The following is a 20,084-nucleotide window of genomic DNA, read 5'->3' as shown; positions in this document are numbered from 1 at the left end:
TCACTGCACTTAGCATGGCAGTGTGACTACATGGTAAATGTGCCATTATTATTGCTCGTTAATCATCTTGGTCATACAAGAAGTATTATAGTATTGAGCAAAGGTGCTGATTGAACCAATTTATTAAGAAACACAAGCTGATTAACATAAGATAGATAGATAAGTTGGGAGAGAGACAGAGAGAGAGAGAGAGAGAGAGAAAGGGAGGGAGTTCAGTCCTTTGCTGTTGTCTCCAAGTGTTGCTTGATAAATATTAGTAAAAAAAAAAGTGTTAAGAATAAAATAAATATTTTATACAGATATTTATTTTATACATATACAGAGGCTACAGTCCTCGTTGCACTGATCGCAGGTTCGACTCCCGGTCTGCCGATCATTTGGTGCATGTCGTCCCCAACTCTCTCCTCCTTACATTTCCTGTCTATCTTCAGCTGTCCTATCAATTAAAGGCAAAAAGCCCCAAAAAATAATCTAAAAATAAATAAATAAATAAATATTTTATTTTTTTATTTATTTTTTTATGATTTGTATTTGATGAATATAAGATGGATAGACAGTTATGTCACAAAGGGGATTATAACTGAATTGGCATGACCTGGATGATTTTTTCTCTTTCCTTTGATGGGAGATTTCAGTTTGTGATTGTCAGAAGTAAAGTGTACTCACAAGAGTGGAGTAGTATTTGAGCTGTGATGAATGTGAATATTTATTTAACCTGTTAAACAACATTTTTATTAAAGTGGAATATATGGAAAAACTGAGGTTGAGCTTGTGCATGTGGTGTGTTGGTTATACGTGACTTTTTTTTCTGTTTTGTTTTCGTTTTGTGGCATTTGTGTGTTTTGTTTTGTTTATGTTTTGTTGTATTGTCTTGTCTCATCCTGGGGATTGTGTGTGTTTTTGTTGTTGATAATATGGAGGAACGAGAATAAAATATATAAAAATAGAATTAAAGCTCCTGTGAGGAACTTTCGGTTTGTGTCGATTTTGGCGCCCCCTGTGGATAAAGCCGTACCTCTTCTTTCTTTGCTGATTTAAGTTGTGATAGTTTTTATCAAACATCTCACCCTGCTTTCTTTAACAGTCATATGCATCACTCAGTTTAAGTTTTTGCCCTGGAAAAACAAAGGCAACGTGCATCACTTCGTCTGATACCTACCCCCCCCTGCCAGCAGTTTCAGGCATTAAAAATATCTATATAGAAATAATCAATCTTGTCGCTGATGGTCTGGTTTGCTTTTGTAGGTCATATAGAGTAATCACAATACATTTCAGTCTGTAACCAGTGAAAAACTCCTCACAGGAGCAATAATAATAAGGAAATCAATAGTGGCTACATTTAATTTAACAAGACCAATGTAAAAATCCAAATATCTCTTTAACTTCAGCAACATCAGTGTGAGGAATATTTTATTTAAATGGCACAAATTTGACATTTTTCATCTAGTTTATCTTTCATGCATCTTCTGAAGGTAGTTGCAGTGGAACTATTGTGGGTATATCTGTGGATCAGATAAACAATGGAGAGGGCTTCAAACTGAGCTGTGAGTTCAGATGTTTAAAACCTCAACATGTCGCACAGCTGTGGAGGGACAGCCGACATGAGGTAGTTAAGGTAGGTTTCCATTATTTCTACTTATTATTCTTATTTGGTTATTGCGAGAATGTAGAATTGGGGATACTTCCCTTCAAACATCCAGTAGATATTAAATTAACCCTATAATTTTCTCCAAAAATGTATATAGCCTTATAAGCGATGCCATTATATGATCGACCTTGGGAGAACTCCTTCATATGAGACAGCCATTTCTATCACTAGCCCTTGTTATACAAAGATTCTGCAATAGCATGAAAGTAATTTTCACATTGCAGTTCCGCCACAGCGCTGCAACAAAGCTCTGCCTTCATGCTGTCTTTGTCATTTTACATTGGACCAAGCCTCGCCCGCGCAAAGCTGGGTTTTAAATTTCGCCTTTGTTACTAACTCTAATGTCGGCTCAGAGGCGGAACGATTTCGCCCCACCATTCATAGTGCGTTCCATTAACCTCGGAACTCGAAACTGGGAATGACTTCACACCCGAGTTGTGCTCTAGCTCTAGCCATTGTTAGCAATACCAGTGGATAACAACGCATTATGCGGTATTTTGAGCATGCAAACACCATAACAACATGTCCACAGATAGAAGTTGGACATGTGTGTACGGCGGAAAATTCCGACTTCCGAGTACAAATGGAACGCACCATCAGCCTCTGTGACTTTTATGGTGAATTCCATTTGTACTCTGCAGTCGGAATTTCCAAGTTCCCAGCCGGAAATTTCAAATGGAACGCCCCCTGAAGTCGGACTTTCAACTCGGAAAGTCGGAGGAACCTCACCAACCCCGACCTCATATCTCCGTGCATCAACAGTAAATGAAAGCTGTAACTGTTTATTATCACTTCTGTCTTACTTGTGTCTCAATTAAATTAGCCGTTCTCACATGTCCAACTTCTATCTGTGGACATGTTGTTATGGTGTTTGATACCGCATAATGCGTTGTTGTCCACTGGTATTGCTAACAATGGCTAATCTGGCTAGAGCTATAGATGGTGCGTTCCATTTACCTCAGAGGTCGCAATTCGGAACTGGGAATGACGTCACACCCCTGTCTCCCTCTTTCACTCTTTCTCCCTGGTGAAAGGGGAGTGCAGTCCATATAATTTTCATATAATCATTATTCCTACGCCCTAACGTAAATGAAAGACCCTCATCATGAAATGGTGTGGTATCAAAAAGCTAAGACCTGCCACGAGAGGCTTCACTTTGCCAGACACATTGTAGACCAAACATATCGATAAGTAAAAGATTTCAAAAATAACAAGGCAAACCTCTTTACTGCCACAGATAGCCTACTAGTCACTAAGGTGGAGATAGAGACAAAAAACATGATTTTTTAAATCATATATTCAATTAAGTCTAACTAGGGATGAAACCATAATCACATATAGCCTCATCCAATGCTGGTACTGAAATGTCTCATCATAACTAATAATTTTTTCGTCCCCCAGGACAGAGTGTCCCTTCTCAATATAACCTCCACCCTTCAGGATGTAATCCTGGTCCTGAGCATCAGCTCTGCAACAAAGGCAGACACTGGCAATTACTCCTGCAGGACCCAGCCGCCTGATACAATCAGCCCCTTTGTGTTAATTGATGTAGCAAGTAAGATGCTGATGAACAGAAACAACACTGTCATTTTTTTTCTTCATCTGATACAATTTAACTTAAACAAATTCAATTATTCTAGTAAATTGCTATATTGCCATTTCATGCACAGAAAAATTGGTTATTACATACAATCAACAATACATGTAATAATACTTTTATGCGATTTAAGTAATTTTATTATTTTTCCAATAATTTCTTCAGCTGTTTCAATTAAAATGAATTCATTAACATAATTAACACAATTAGGTAATATAAGTATTGTTTAAAGACTGATTTATAAATTTAACATTAACCATTTTGGGTTTTAAAGTATTAACTGTCCCCTCTGCAGATAACGTGACCACACCAAGCATTCCATTGTGTGACAGAACCCAACAGCACAGCAGTGCTGCAGGTAAGAGCCATGTGATGAAACTTCTCAGTATGGTTACTGATCCTCTGAACTATGGCAAAATATTATCTATATCTTGAGGTGGAAATCTGTTAATCAGAGTTATCATGAGCGTGGGGAGGAAACATTAGGAAAGGATCAGATGTGACAGATATATGTGTGTTTAGATGCTCTGTACCTGAATCAATTACGTTGCGATCTGTCCATATTTCCATGAACAGTTAGAATAAACCTCGTCTCCTCAAGTTGTCATATGTCCATATGCTGTGTAGCTCATATATTTCACAAACACAAAGCAGTAGAGGGGCATCAGGCTTCATGATCAAACAAAGTGTCATATCACGTCATGTGACGCAAAGCCAGGGTTGCCAGGTCTGCGGTTTTCCAGCGAGGTTGGGCTACTTTTGAAGAGACCAGAGTGCAGACCGTTTTGTGCTATTCCAATTAGTGCTCCGGTGCGACCGTATGCCTTTCAGAAGCTCTGTAATCCAGCCTGAACTGCTGTGTCTTTTTGGAGTAGTGGGCCGCAGCCAGCAAGTCGATTTTTTTCTCCTACAATTACAGAGTTGCCAGATTGCCAGTCCGAGCCTGAACTCAGGTATCTGGAGAAAATTGATTTGATGTGCTTCTCTTGTGTTTATTAACATGCTAAAAACTGCATCTGTGGCAAGTAGTAAAATCTGTAAATCAATAAATAAAGTAAATCAGCCTGTTGGGTATGAGAGTAAAACAAACTGCAGTTTGCAAAAAAAAAAAAATATTTTTGTTTATTAAAGAAATCAATTGTGTTTCTATTTAGAACTTTTTCTAAGATCTTAAAGACCAAGGACCAACTGACTGAAATGCTGCTTTTAAAAATCATGAATGTAAAGGGCAGGTTAATCATTTTGAAAGTGCAAGAGAGCATTCCAGGGTTGTCAGAGAGATTTCACTGAAAGGAGTTGGTGTTGAAGCTGGACTGGGATTATGTATGAATGTACAATAAGGGCAGGGCACATAGCTGTCCAGTGTCCGTTTTATGCACGCACGTGAGCATACAGCCGTGTGATCCAGCAGCAACAATAAGTAAATAAACATTTACAGCCGACCTTTCTTTGATGGTCAGCACACAGAACTTTAATAAACATGAGATCCTGTCCGGACCTGACGGTGTCACTGCAGATTTAAATAATTAATGAGTACCTGCTGTGACAAGAACACAGAATAAACTAAATACAAAACTAAACAATAGGCTTGTTCAGGATGAGCGAGACCTGCGCAGAATCGATCGCCGCCTTGCCAAGCACATTGCGGATGAGGTACTGACTGCACAACTCAATGCATAATGGGAAACGACTTGCTCTGGTTTGAATTCAGCCTATTGGCATCAGTGATGAGACTTCTGTCTTATTCATCAATATTCATTAAACTTCATGAAGTGTCAGACAGACACCAAACCCTTTTTATCAAAGTACTGTCATTCACATTGAAATGCTTTACTCATGCCTCATGAACGTTGTCTTAATAAACATAAATACAATGCATTTGTATCAAAATAACTATCAAAAGCCCTGAATAAAGTATAATGAGAACTTAATATTAAATCCAATTAAAACAATAATGGTAGTAATAATAATAACAACATCAACAAGTGAAGACTTTATTCACTTCAATGTACAGTGAGGTGTTTTTTGTTTGTTTGTTTGTTTATTTGTTTTTTTTCAGCTGCTTAGATATAATCATCTTTTGTTTTTTTTTGTTTTTGTTTTTTTTTAATTTGTGGATTAACATGACAAACAAGATAATGACATTGAACAGAAAAAACACACAAACAGATAAGCAGAACAAACAGACAAGCAAACCAAAAAATAAATAAATAAAATAGGTGTTATGTGGGTTATGTTTATGAGTATTATGATAATTAATCAAAATGTTATACAGCAATGAGGGCGGGGCCGGACCGGGGCATACAGTGAGGTTTTATTAATTATAGATGCTTCACGAGGCGAGCAGCAAACTTGTCAACAAAGACTTTATGACTCCTCCCCCAACTGGAATCGGCTACTCTCGCCCGTTGTCGAGGCGAGTCGGCAGTTATCTCGAACAAGCCTAATGACAACTTGTGACAAGAGACAAAGTGACAAGGTAAAACAAGAACTGAACACCAAAATACAAATCAAAACCATAACTAAACTAGAATAACTCATGACGACATTTTTTATCAACTTATACCTATACTGGACAGTGACAGTGTTCAGTGAGCACTTTGAATGAGGAAAGGAAAACTTTCCACTACTTCTTTCACTACTCCCTGTAACCCATATGTCTCTGTGTTTCCATGTAGGTCTGCAGAGTCAGATATGGTATTGGATTCTGCTGGGGAAAACTGCCATCCTCCTCCTCAGTTTGGCCTCCCTTGCTGTAAAATACAGGAAGGGATGAGAAGATAATGATCCAGATATTTCTCCTTGTTTCGACCTTTCAGTTTTAAAACTTATTTCAAATTCTGCTTTCATAACTCCCCAAAGTTAGCATTTATGGTCAGCAAAGCAGCTCAAGAATTAATATGTTCGACACAGTAATGATAGATGTGGATTTTCTTGCTTTTCTAAACAAAAAATAATCTGTGGTATGGTTTGAATGACACAAAAATGTACATGTCAATAGTGTTTGTGTATTTTAAACTCCTCAGTTGGAGTGGTTAGTTTCTTTTTGGTATCAATATACATAATGATAAATAATACAGGAATGTTGAAAAAATATATGAAATTGACTTATATGTTTGTTGCTGTATACTCTTGTGAATAATATAACAATAAAGCATAGTATCTTCCTTTCCCTGTATTACAACTACAAGTAATGTATTACAATTTAAAAGAAGAAACGTGTTTAAAAGCAATTAGAGTTCCTTTTAAAATCTGTCAGCGGCCAATTAGTATCCTATCCTTTCTCAACGTTGTTTAACTGCCATAAAGTCAGAGACAAAGTCAAAGGATCAAACATGGCAATAATTTAGGGCAGTATTTTTCTTCTATTGGAAGAGAGGGAGATGTGGGCATTAGATATAGTGTTTCAACTTTTCAACAAGGTACGGACAGAGGTTTGCTGGTTTGCTTAACAAGAAAAAGACAAACCAGGCCAATCAGAATTAGGTTAATTGGCAAGTAGGTTTACACATTCAAGGAATTTGTGTTGGTGGTTTTGGTGCGGAACAATGAACACAGAACAGAATAAAAATAAGTAAAAGACTTAAATAGAATAAGATAAAAAAACAGGCAATAAGAATAAAAATATAAAAAGTAATACGTATAATACAAAATATGTACAACAGGTGTGAATTAATGAATAAAAATAGTGCAGTGTACAGACAATATAAGAGTCCAGTGTGCGTTAATGTAACACATAGAGTCTGAATTAGAGTCTAACATTCGTGGAATGTTGAGTGACTGGGGGGCTGGATGAGAGTCCATGTCATGTGGGGGGGGGGGGTGTTGGTCGGGGCCTGGTTGACAAGGCTGGCAGCAGAGGGAAAGAAACTGTTCCTGTGTCGGGAGGTTTTGGTCCTGATGGACCGCAGCCTCTTGCCACAGAGAGACTGTGTCTGGGGTGAGAGGGGTCAGCCACAATCTTACCTGCACGCCTCAGGGTCTTGGAGGTGTACAGATAACCCTGGTAATGATTTGGCGCTATACAAATAAAATTTGATTGATTGATTGATACAGGTCCATGAGAGATGGCAGATTGCAGCCCTATCACCCTCTCTGCAGAGCGGATGATACGCTGCAGCCTGCCCTTGTCCTTGGCAGTAGCAGCAGCTTACCAGACGATGATGGAGCAGGTGAGGATGGACTCAACGATGGCGGTGTAGAAGTGCACCATCATTGTCTTTGGCAGGTTAAACTTCTTCAGCTGCCGCAGGAAGTACATCCTCTGCTGTCCCTTTTTGATGAGGGAGCCGATGTTCAGCTCCCACTTGAGGTCCTGGCTGATGATGGTCCCCAGGAAGCGGAAAGACTCCACAGTGGAAACAGTGGAGTGGCTGATGGTGATGGGGGCGGGTGTGGCTGCTTTCTTTCTTAAATCCACAACCATCTCAACTGTCTTCAGAGCATTAAGCTCCAGGTTTTCAGAGCTTCACGGACTGATGACTGGAGGTGCAGCTGTTGGTGTGCAGGGAGAAGAGCAGAGGGGAAAGAATGCAGCCTTGAGGGGAGCCGGTGCTGATGGTGTCGGAGACGTGTTTCCCCAGCTTCACGTGCTGCCTCCTGTCGGACAGGAAGTCTGTGATCCACCTGCAGGTGGAGTCGGGCACATTCAGATGGGAGAGCTTGTCCTGAAGCAGAGCCGGGATGATCGTGTTGAAGGCAGAGCTGAAATCCACAAACAGGATCCTGGCATAGGTTCCTGCTGAGTCCAGATGCTGGAGGATGAAGTGGAGGGCCATGTTGCAATAGCACTATATTTCCACTTGTGTAAATAAGTGCAAAGTATTGTTTACAAATCATTATATATTATATTATATAAAAAATAGAAGTCAGTTAAACAGCTACCAGAGCAGCTGTAAGAAAGCAAGATCCAAAGCAGATGTTCTGATTGAATTTAGTAATGAAACTGAAAAGACCCTTAATATGAAGGAAGAGCTGACCATAGTTTCCTTTGACAAGAGAAGCTTCTGTCTTTATTAGAGAGAATTACTTTTAATTAAAAATGTACAAGCAAGAAATAGGGGGAAATGTTACAACAAAAACAACATTTACAATTTAAGGGATAATGAGTAGGATATGGTCGTTGTTTTTAACCCTTCAAACTTCCTTGGCTCAATCAGCTTGTTGGAAAGCACCGGTGTAATGCAGATAGCTAATTGAGAGAGGGAATTCCTATGGGAATAAAGCAATGACTGTATATAAAGATGGTCATTGTGTCTCTACCTCCTCTCATTGTACAAAAGTGAAGCCAAAATACCCCTCAGAGTGTGTGCTGCCATCTTGCACATTTGGAGCCAGAGTCTGGACAGTGGGGTTGGCTGGTGGATCAGCGGTATTGATGTACTACTACCCCTTCTGCTACCTAAAACTGTCAAAATATGGCAAAGAACCCTCACATTGGCACATTCAATAGCAAAACAGCTTCTTCTGTTGGTCAGAAGCAGATAATAATAATAATAATACATTTTATTTATATGGCGCCTTTCATTATCCTCAAAGGAACTTTACATGATCACATTTTAACCCTTAGATGCATAAGTGGGGTCAAAAATGACCCCATGGGTTGTTATTCTTCAAAATCTTTGAAATTAAAAGTTTTAATATTTTCATATTCCAGGTATTCCTCATTAAACATGTTTGTGAAATGAGGCCATTTGCATTTTTTTTTTTTAAATCATTAATTTGAAGAAATTGCAGTTTTTGTATCACTTTTCCATAAGCGGGGTCAAAAATGACCCCAAGCACTTCCTATGGAATCTCCTAGGAACCTTTGATTCTTATCAACTCTGACTGTCAGTATACATTTACTGTCCCACTTACACATCTGATGTCAGCAGTCTCACCACCCAGGAGGTCATTTTTACACAGCAACATACATGTAAATATTATCTTCATTTATGAACTTATTCTGTGATAGAGTATAACACTATCAAACTAGTGGTAGCTAACTACAAAGTAGGCACTAGTTAGCTAACTACAAAGTAATGTTAGTACTTTAATGTTAGCTAGTTTAGTAAGGTAGCTAACATTACTGCATTTGTTGTGTAGAGACTGAGACTCTTACTATATTTATAACTTCCTTGTAATAAAAGCTAACCCGTTAGGTAGCATATTATACGATTATTGATTATTCAATGATGTGTGTGTGTGTGTGTGTGTGTGTGTGTGTGTGTGTGTGTGTGTGTGAGTGTGTGTGTGTGTGTGTATGTGCGTGCGTGTGTGCGTGTGTGTGTGGGTGTGTGCGCGCAAAGCTACCAATTGCTGTTGGAAATGCAGTACCCCTGGGTGCAATGGTCACAGCCGTAAGCAAGTAGTTTGTGACAGCTGCACACAGTGAGAAGAGAGAAGATGTTTGTGTGTGTACGTGGACAGTGTTATGGTCCCCGGACCTACTGAATGTTCTCTGTTCGTCCTCCATAGTCAAACAGACAGACGGACACACAAGCAATGGATTTTGATATTTTTTGATACCTGATTGATTGATTGTTTTGTGATAAAATGTGAATAAAAAGTGATAAATGAACATGTCAGAAATGAAATCACTCTTATGTTGACCAAAATATAATAAAAATCATCATCTTTAACCAAAATTAAAGACATTTCTTAAGTTTATTGCGAAAACGCATTGATTCTAATTGGGGTCATTTTTGACCCCACTCATGGAAGAGTGTAGGTATTGGTAGGTCATGCATCCAAGGGTTATAACAACAAAAGAAACACAATTAGAGGAAACCAAACACAATCAGAGGAAACCAAACAATTTAAACAATGAAAAAAATCACGATAATCACAGATATGAAAAGAGTTACGACTATTGTCATTGTTTTAGTCACGTTTCCTCTCACAGTTCCTCCTTTACTCTGCTACTAGGAAACTGTAGCTGTAGAAGCTGTATTTGTCAACAGACCTGTCAATCATGATTTTAGACCCCTTTCTATTGTATTAAATAACTAATTCAAACTAAACTTCTAAAAAAACGGAACACTTGGATGTAAATCAACATGGTATCAATAATGACAGAAACCATGTCTGAAAAAATGTATTTGATGTGTGTTTGGATTTTATAGTTTGAACTTTGTCCCATCTGTTATCTTGGAGGAGGTGGGCTTCATGACCTATACTGCAGCCAGTCAGCAGGGGATGATAGAGATGTTTTGGCTTCCTGTTTTGGAAACTGTCATGTCGTCCATCTTTTTATTCTGTCTATATAATGGCAGCAATAAAGCAGTGAATCAGAGAAATCAAAGTAATTATCTGATTCCAAAGAGATTACTTTCCAAAAGTCAAATAAGTCCATTATTTTCCAGCAAACTTAACTACATTGAATGAATGTCGTTTCAACTTCAAATCAACATGTCCTGTCATGATTCAAAAAAAGATGTGCCATGTCCGTGTAGCGGGTCCCGGCTAGGTCTCCGCTGACAGATATATGTAGATAATCCACTGGAAATATTAGAAATATCACACAGGAATCTGCGAAGCAGGACAACTATTGCTCTTTCTCCATCTATCTGGATTATGAGCCAAACTCCCGCTGCATATGCAAAGTCCCAGTGACGCTGCTGGTCAGTGCTGCCACCAAATGTCCATTTTATCCATTTTGATGAAACAAAAACAAAAACAAAAAAGCAGTGGAGAGACAACATTATGGCACAAAAGATTACGCACATGTGCAGTTTCTAGCGCAGACATCTCAAATTTTACAGGTTTGAACACGTGAACAGTCCTTTTCACCTCTCGATCCTCCTTCTGCACCCTATCAAACACCATCTTCTGTGTGACGCATCTACACTCAGTTTCCACTCTCACCATCATCCATCTGTTTCGTTCATTTGCGTCCATTAGAGTTTAAGTAGTTGTATTATAGTTGTTCTGTAAACTTTAGTATTGTTTCACATTTTAAAACTGGTGCAATAGTCCACACAGCTAGACTAGTTTACCGGCCTCCATGTCCTCTGTGCCAGTGTTAAAAGATAGTGTATGGTTCAATGTTTAAAAAATATATAAGCTTCAACTCTTGTCCCAAAGGCAACTTTAATTTTTCTTTCTGTGCTACTAAGCTCATGTTATACATCCTTCAAGTCCTTCTTCTTTTACTGTCCTGCCGTATATATTGGTGCATTCCTGACACGTTTTTTAGAGGTTGGACCCAAAACAGACACAGTAAGCAGGTTAGGAACAGTCTTTAATACATGTGAGGCAAAAAATAAAATACAAAAAATATCACCGAGCTCAAAGTACCAAACAAAACTTCAGGTGGTGTGGCAGGCGACGCGCTGACCAGGAAATGCAGGAGCATGCAGCAACACGAAAACACACAACTTCAGGAAATGCAGCGAGGCACACACTAGAAAAAACACGAGAGAACGACGTTAGAGATACACTACAAAAAAAACCTCACTGGAGAAAACGTACGTACTCGAGACAATACTAGAAGCAAGAGCTCTACCGAACAGGATGGAATTATCTGGCAAGGAAGTGGACTGAGGACCGAGTTTTTATGGGGGAGATGATGGCTGGTGGATGAGAACGAGGTGTGCGCTCAGCTGCAGCTCAGGACACAGAAAGTAGGTCAGCCACGCCCCCTGCCACACCACGGCAAACTGAGGAAAAGGGAAACAAAGCAGAACAAACCAAAACACAAAAAAACACCAAAATAAAAGTAACAAAAACTACAACCATGACAATTCCATTTGCACTCGTAAGTCGGAATCGAAAGTGGAGTTCAGCTGGAACGCCCCCTGAGGTCGGATTTCTGACTCAGAGGAGTCAGAAGTCAGAGGAACCTCACCAACCCCGACCTCATATCGCCGTGCATCAACAGTAAATGAAAGCTGTTTTAACTGTTTATTATCACTTCTGTCTTATTTATGTCTCATTCAATCAGCCGTATTCACAGTACTGTCCAACCTCTATCTGTGGACATGTTGTGGACCTCATATTTGTTCTGTAGTTGTTATATTTCTTGTATTCCAAGAAAGCAAGCACAATAACTGTTTTACTGGAGGTGTCCAAGTTGGTTTTCCGACTTGGACTGGAACGCGGTCAACTCGGGTATGACGTCATTCCCAGTTTCGACCTCTGACTTCTGAGGTTAATGGAACGCACCATATATCTATCCAGGACTTATGACTCAGACTCACTGTGTGTTTCACTTATCATGGATCCTTTGTTGTATGTCCTGTCTCAATTCTTAAGGAATGAGGATCCTGTTTTGTTTCAGCAACAGTCCATCAATGACACCAAGTTCACCTCTGATGTGGTAAAACAGTGGACAGGAACCCACAGCCCATCCATTTGTCATGTTTCAGATGACACTTTGCAGCTCTGTGTCTTTTGCTGTTTCTTCAGCAATTTGTCTGGACTTGGTGTCCGATACAGGACGCGCAGCAGACACCATATTCACATGATTTTGAACGTTCTAATTAGTTGTACTCACACTGTTCTCTGTGGGTGTTTGTGGGAGTGCGTCGACGAGTATTAGGTGCTTCCCTGGCATGTAGATCAGCTCAAAGTCGTATCTCTGCATTTTCATCATTAGACGCTGAATCCTCTGCGTCATCTCATTGAGGTTCTTTTTGATGATAGCAACTAGTGGACGATGGTCTGTCTCTACAGTCAAGGAGGGTAGGCCATATACATAGCTATGGAACCTCTCTAGGCCAAACACTAACCCTAGGCATTCTTTTTCTATTTGAGCATATCGACACACAGTTTCAGTCATGGACCTGGATGCATTGGCCACTGGTCTCCAATGCTCACCTTCAGCCTGTAGGACTGCTTCACCAATTCCATCCTTAGAGGCATCTGTTGATATTTTGATCCTCTTTGCTGGGTCAAAGAATGTCAGCACAGGTACAGTTGTTAGTGTCTTTTTGAGCTGTTACCACTCATGCTCATGTTTGGCTGTCCATTTGGACTCACTCTCTTTGTGCAGGAGCTCACGGATGCAGGATGTTTTTGTGGATAGGAATGAATTTGCCTATGAAGTCGACTATCCGCCTGATACGTAGCACACCTGTCTTGCCTTTGGGCCTTGGCATGTCATGTATGGCATTTATCTTGCTTTGGTGAGGCTGGACACCTTGTGCAGAGAGCTTGTCTCCGAGGAAGACAATTTCTTGAGCTCCAAACTGACATTTGCATCCAATCCACTTTATTTATGTAGCATGATTTTAACAAACACAAGGTTTCCAAAGTTCTGCACATGTGACCCCCCCCTCGAAGATGTGGTCACATTTTCTGTTTTTTATTTTAGTAAGTAACACTGTTTACATTAGGGTAATGCTGATTTAACTGTCATCCAAGGCTTTTATATTGAAAACATATGTTAACCACTGCAGACAGCAGGGGGCAGTAGAGCGCATGTTGAACGGGACTGTCATGATGAAGAAGCTGTCGGAAGCTTGTCATTCTGGCAAGACTGACCAGATGAACGGCAGCAAGTTTTCTCTGCTCATTATTTCTCCTGTTTCACAGGTTGGTAATGTGTACAAATGTGTATAAATAAGCAGAACACAATATTGTGTCTTAAATATTTAAGCCGTGTTAATGATGCCCTGTTTAGTTGTTGTGCTAATGATAGCTACTCAAGCTTGTGTTAAGGATTACCTGTGTAGTTTGTCGCGCTAATGCTAGCTACGCTAAGCTCCGCCTTAGAGATGGCCTCGTTGTTGCCGCGGGTAATGGCGGATGCTATTTTTCTTTGGGTTTAGACCCCAGCTTCCTGATGAATGTAGAGCTCCAAGTTTATGTTTACAGCTCCCGTGCTCTTGGTTAGGTATACATTTAAAGTGTTTTATTGGAATTCTGTGTTTAAAATGTGTTGTGTTGGTCTGAGGTCATTCATATAAATGGAAACACACAGAGCATTGACTTTAGAGTGCAAACAGTTAACAGGACTGTAAGTAAAGAACTAATTTATATTTAAAAAAAGAGGGTTTATATTACTACATAATAAGTCATAATATTGATTGTCTAGCATATGGATTTATTTCCCTATCGAATTATTGACAAATGTGTTTTACTGTCTATTCTTTATGGAATTTGTTTAATTTTGATGAATTTGTTAGGATGGAAACAAGACTTTGGAATAACTGAAAAGTACAGAAAAAAAGGGAAAACAAAGCAAATGTGTGTTTATTAATAAATTCTGGCAAGACTGACCAGATGAACGGCAGCAAGTTTTCTCTGCTCATTATTTCTCCTGTTTCACAGGAATATAATCTGTCTGCACGCCCAGCGTACCTGGGCCTGTTACACTCAGAAAGATAAAAAACACAATAAATAACACAACAGAAGCACAATAAAACGATGAAGGACACAATAGGATAAAAGTAATAAAATAAGATAAAATCATAAGATCAACACACTACATGGTGTCAAAAGCCAGAGAAAGGAGGTGGGTTTTAAGAAGAGATTTAAAATGAGACAGTGAGGAGGCCTGTCTAATGTGGAGTGGCAATTCATTCCACAGTTTTGGAGCTGCAACAGCAAATGCTCGTTCACCTCTGAGCTTAAGCCTAGCTTTAGGGACTGTCAGGAGCAGCTGGTCAGCTGACCTGAGAGAACGGCTGGGAGTGTAGGGGTGCAGCAGCTCAGAGAGGTAAGGTGGGGCAAGGCCATTCAAGGCTTTAAAGGCAAATAAAAGAATTTTAAAATGAATCCTAAAATGGACGGGCAGCCAGTGGAGTGAAGCTAAAATAGGTGATATGTGCTCATACTTGCTTGTGCCAGTTAAAAGACGTGCAGCAGCATTTTGTACCAGTTGAAGACGAGCAATGGAGGACCCACTTACCCCCATATAAAGTGCATTGCAGTAATCCAGCCGAGTGGTCACAAAGGCGTGGATTACTGTCTCAAAGTGCTGTCTCTGAAGGACTGGTTTAATTTTTGCCAGTTGCCTCAACTGGAAAAAGCTTGACTTCACCACAGCTTTAATCTGGCTGTCAAATTTAAGGTCTGTGTCCACTTTTACCCCCAAATTGTTCACAGTTTGCTTAAGTCCAAACTTACACCCGCTCCAGCACTTTGGTTAGCCTCTCATTGTGTTCTTGAACTGTGGAGCCCCAGATATTGATGTCATCGACATAGACTCGAACTCCATCCAGTCCCTCCATGATGTGTTCCATTGCTCTATGGACAATTTCAGATGCTGGTGATTTCTTCATGCTTGGGTATCTGGTAGTGTTCGCACTTGATGTTTTCATTTAGATCTTTCAGGTCCATACATATTCTCAGGTTACCATTCTTTTTCTTGGCGCACACCATAGAGTTGACCGAGCCAGTAGGTTCCTCTACCTTTTTTATCACACCCAGCATCATCATCCTGTCCAGTTTCTTCTTTAGATGGTCTCTCAGTGGTGCAGGAACTCTTCTTGCAGCATGCACAACTGACTGTGTGTTCTCTTTCAGCTGGATTTTGTAATTGAATGGCAATACATCAAACCCCCTGAAGACATCTTCAAAGTTTTGTATTATATAGTCAAGAGAGTCACTTGGTGTACTTACAGCTGTGCTAATGCGATACATTCTTTTCACTAGCCCCAGATCTTCAAAGGCTTTGTCTCCCAGTACTGAATCAAGTCCTTCAGCAACGACAGAGAAGAGTAGGTGGGGGTTTTTTTTACTGTCACTTTCAGCTTGCATGTTCCCAGACATTCGATTCTCTGTCCACTGTAGTCTTTCAGTGCAGTTTTATTTTGCTGTATCCTCGGTTTATCTTTCATTTCTTTGATGTCAGACATGCTTATCAGGTTTGCCTTTGCACCAGTGTCTAGTTTCATTGTGACTAGAGTCTCGCTTATCTTCAGCAGGGCTTTCCATTTATCTTCTGTAATGACATTAATTTCTTTCTCTGGTTAATTTCACGTGCATTTGGGACAGCTCACTTACACGGCATATCTTGAAGGCCCCTTCTAGCCCCTTCTCTCAGAAGCCTTTCCCTGACCTTTTTATCCTCCTCACTGTAAAGTACTTTAGCTCAAGTGTCAAGGAAGGTAGTAGGCAGGCAAACTCACAGACTTGTTGTTTCCCAGAGGTGCATATTTATTTACAGTGCCAGGCAATACACGTGTAACTCATCAAACCTCAAAAAAACAAATGCAAATAAAAACTTAAATTAACTCATAATCAACTCAAGCAAAAGCATGTGTACACAGCTGTATGGCTTTACCTCTGTCCCCCCAGGGTGCAAAACTTGACTGCCTATATAGAGAGCATAATTGAGACCCTACCTGTCCTCAGCCTATACCAAACAATATGGGGTCCTCTTAATTCAAACAACTAAATGTGAATTAATCAGTAAAGTAATGTCTTTAACATAACTCAAAATGCATAAATTGCACACAAAGAAAACACATTTCAAGAAAGAAAACCCCTACACTTGGCGCGGCCCCGTGATGTCACTGATGACATCATCTGCTCCATAAAACTGAGGAAATGCTGGGCCGGCCCCCTTTCTACTAGCAGAACCGCATGGTGACCTAAACAAAGAAACAAAGGTAAGTATGTACAAGAAAACAATCAATTTAATATGTAAAGCTGCAACTTAATAAAAGTGACAGAAATTAACCCATGACAGTGTGTTTGCTTTAACTTACTCAAGTGCTTTGATTTGACCTGTAACTTAATGCTTACACAAGCAAACCCGGGATAGTAAGTGCTGCTACAAAAGTTACAAAAGCAAAGGTATTATAACTACAGAAATTAATGTCCATAGTAATGTGATATATGTAAATGAACATAAGGGACAAGTGGTGAGACAGGAAAAAGGTCTCACCCACTTTATCACACTCCCCCCCCCCTTAAGAAAGTCACTCCTCAAAGGAACGGGACAGGAAGTCAGCCACCACATTCTTGTGTCCTGGTCGGTACTGGATCCTAAAACGATATGGCTGTAGGGACAGATACCACCTAGTGATTCTTGCATTTGTAGCTCTCATTCTGTTCATCCATTGCAATGCACGATGGTCCGTCTCCAACACAAATTCATCCCCCATTAAATAGAATTTTAAAGTGTCCAATGCCCATTTCACTGCCAATGCTTCTTTCTCAATGGTCGAATACCTTGTTTCCCTTGGGAAGAGCTTGCGGCTTATGTACTGCACTGGCCTTTGGTCCTCTCCCTCACCCTGCAGCAACACAGCTCCAAGTCCGACTCCTGAAGCATCTGTCTGCACTGTGAATGAACGGGTGAAATCTGGACACTGCAACAGAGGCTCTTCACACAAACAGTTTTTCAGGTCAACAAAAGCAGCATCACACTCTGGAGTCCATTTGAGCTTGTTGGGGCTGAACTTCCGTGTCAGGTCCCTCAGAACAGCTGACCTGGCCAGAGAAATTTGGGATGAAGTGACGATACCAACCAGCCAAACCCAGGAATGATTTAATCTTCCTCTTGGTGGTCGGAGGAGGATAGGCAGCAAGGGCTTAAATTTTACTTACCTGAGGGCGGATGACCCCACCCCCAATGATGTAACCAAGATACTCCACCTCTGACTTGGCGATGTGACACTTCCGTGCATTAATCACAAGTCCAGCTTTGTGGATCCTTTGCAGAACATCCGAGAGGTGTCGGATGTTGTCCTCCCAAGTCTCGCTGAACACCACAATATCATCAATGTAGGCTGCGGCATACTCATCTGCTCCTCTCAGCACTTCATCCACAAGCTACTAGGGACTCTAAATGTTGCCAACTCTTTAGAGGACTCAGTCAATGGCACCTGCCAATATCCTGTGCACAGGTCAAGTGTTGACAGATACTTAGCATTACCCAAGCGTTTAATTAAATCCTCTATTCTTGGCATTGGGTATGCATCAAAAACAGAAACAGCGTTCAGTTTAGAAGAATTTATACAAAATCTTTGCTTTGTGTCATCTTTCTTGGGTACCAGCACCACTGGACTACACCACTCACCTCTAGAAGGCTCAATAACCCCCATAATAAGCATGTCTTCCACTTCCTGCTTCACAGCAGCCATCAACTTAGCTGGAACTCTAGTGTTTGTGTCCCTGATGGGTTTTTGATTGGGACAGCAGAGGCGTATCTCATGTTGGATGAGGTCTGTACACCCTGGCTGTGTACTGAAAAGCTCACCAGGCATGATGGCCTCTAGTTCCTCCTGCTGGTGTACTGCCAGATGACCCAGATCCGGAAATAATGGCTCTTCACTCTTCAAGGGGAAGAACTGCTCCTGTGCCTCCTCTTCCTCAACAACAGTGCGGGCCCACAATTGTAGCGATGATGTAGGTCTGTCAAACCACTCCTTAAACAAGTCAATGTGAAATACTTGATGCTTCTTACGGCGATCAGGCATGAATAGTTCATAGGTGACAGGACCTGCTTTTCTGCTGATCACATAAGGACCCTGCCACTTGGCTAAGAGGCCACTGTCTGATGTCGAAAGAAGAAGCAGAACTTTCTGGCCCTCTTGGAAGACCCTCCGGCGTGTCGCTTTCTCATAACTCTGCTTCTGACGCTCCTGAGCCTTGACCAGATGCATGTTGGCAAGCTCCTGTAATTGTTCAAGTTTGTCTCTCATCTTTAATACATATGAGAGAACATTGCATTGCCTCTCTGGTTTAAGTCCCTCCCAGGCCTCCTTCAGCACATCCAGTGGACCTCGAACTGCATGCCCATACAGGAGCTGGAATGGAGAGAAACCTGTAGATGCTTGAGGCACCTCACTGTAGGTGAAAAGGAGGAAGGGAAGCCACTGGTCCCAGTCTGCCCCAGAGTCCTCCACAAACTTCCTCAGCATGGATTTCAGGGTTTTGTTGAAACGTTCAACAAGGCCATCTGTCTGTGGGTGGTAGGGACTGGTTTTCACCCCTCTGATCCCCAGAAGTTTGTAGACTTCCTTCAGGAAGTTTGAGGTGAAATTGGAACCCTGATCTGTGATGATTTCTTTGGGGATCCCAACCCTCGAAAACATTTGAATAAGACAGTCTGCAACCTGCAGAGCCTTGACCTTTCTTAGGGGGAATGCTTCAGGGTATCTAGTCGCATAGTCACAAACTACTAAAATGTACCTATGCCCTGTGCTACTCCTCTCCAGTGGGCCTACAACATCCATGGCAATGCGGGAGAAAGGAGTGTCTATTACAGGCATAGTAATAAGCGGGGCCCTGTCACCTTCCCTACATGGTGCTGTTAACTGACACTGTGGACAAGATTTGCACAACTGAACTGTGTCGGCAAACTGCTGTGGCCAATAAAAGCGAGTTGCCATTCTGGAGAAGGTTTTGAGATGAGCCTTGACCTTTCTTAGGGGGAATGCTTCAGGGTATCTAGTCGCATAGTCACAAACTACTAAAATGTACCTATGCCCTGTGCTACTCCTCTTCAATGGGCCTATAACATCCATGGCAATGCGGGAGAAAGGAGTGTCTATCACAGGCATAGTAATAAGTGGGGCCCTGTCACCTTCCCTACCTGGTGCTGTTAACTGACACTGTGGACAAGATTTTGCACAACTGAACTGTGTTGGCAAACTGCTGTGGCCAATAAAAGCGAGTTGCCATTCTGGAGAAGGTTTTGAGTTGGCCGAAGTGACCTGACCATGGAACAGAATGTGCTAGCTGCAAGACTGTGGCCCTCAAGCTCTTAGGAACAACCACCTGGTCTCCTACCCTACTGCGACGGTACAGTTACTCACCCTTTAAAATAAATATCTCCCTGTCTTTCTCTGTGACCTCTGTAAAGTCAGGACGACACTTGGAAAAAAGGGGCAATAGAGAGGGGTCCTGCCTTTGAAGCTGGGCTATATCACTAGGTAAGACACACAGTTCATTATCCAC

The sequence above is a fragment of the Semicossyphus pulcher genome, unplaced genomic scaffold (assembly GCF_022749685.1).
Source record: "Semicossyphus pulcher isolate SPU_LCO1_2020_fin unplaced genomic scaffold, fSemPul1.0.p SCAF_7, whole genome shotgun sequence".
Taxonomy (NCBI): Eukaryota; Metazoa; Chordata; class Actinopteri; order Labriformes; family Labridae; genus Semicossyphus; species Semicossyphus pulcher.
Note: the sequence above shows the minus strand (reverse complement) of the source record.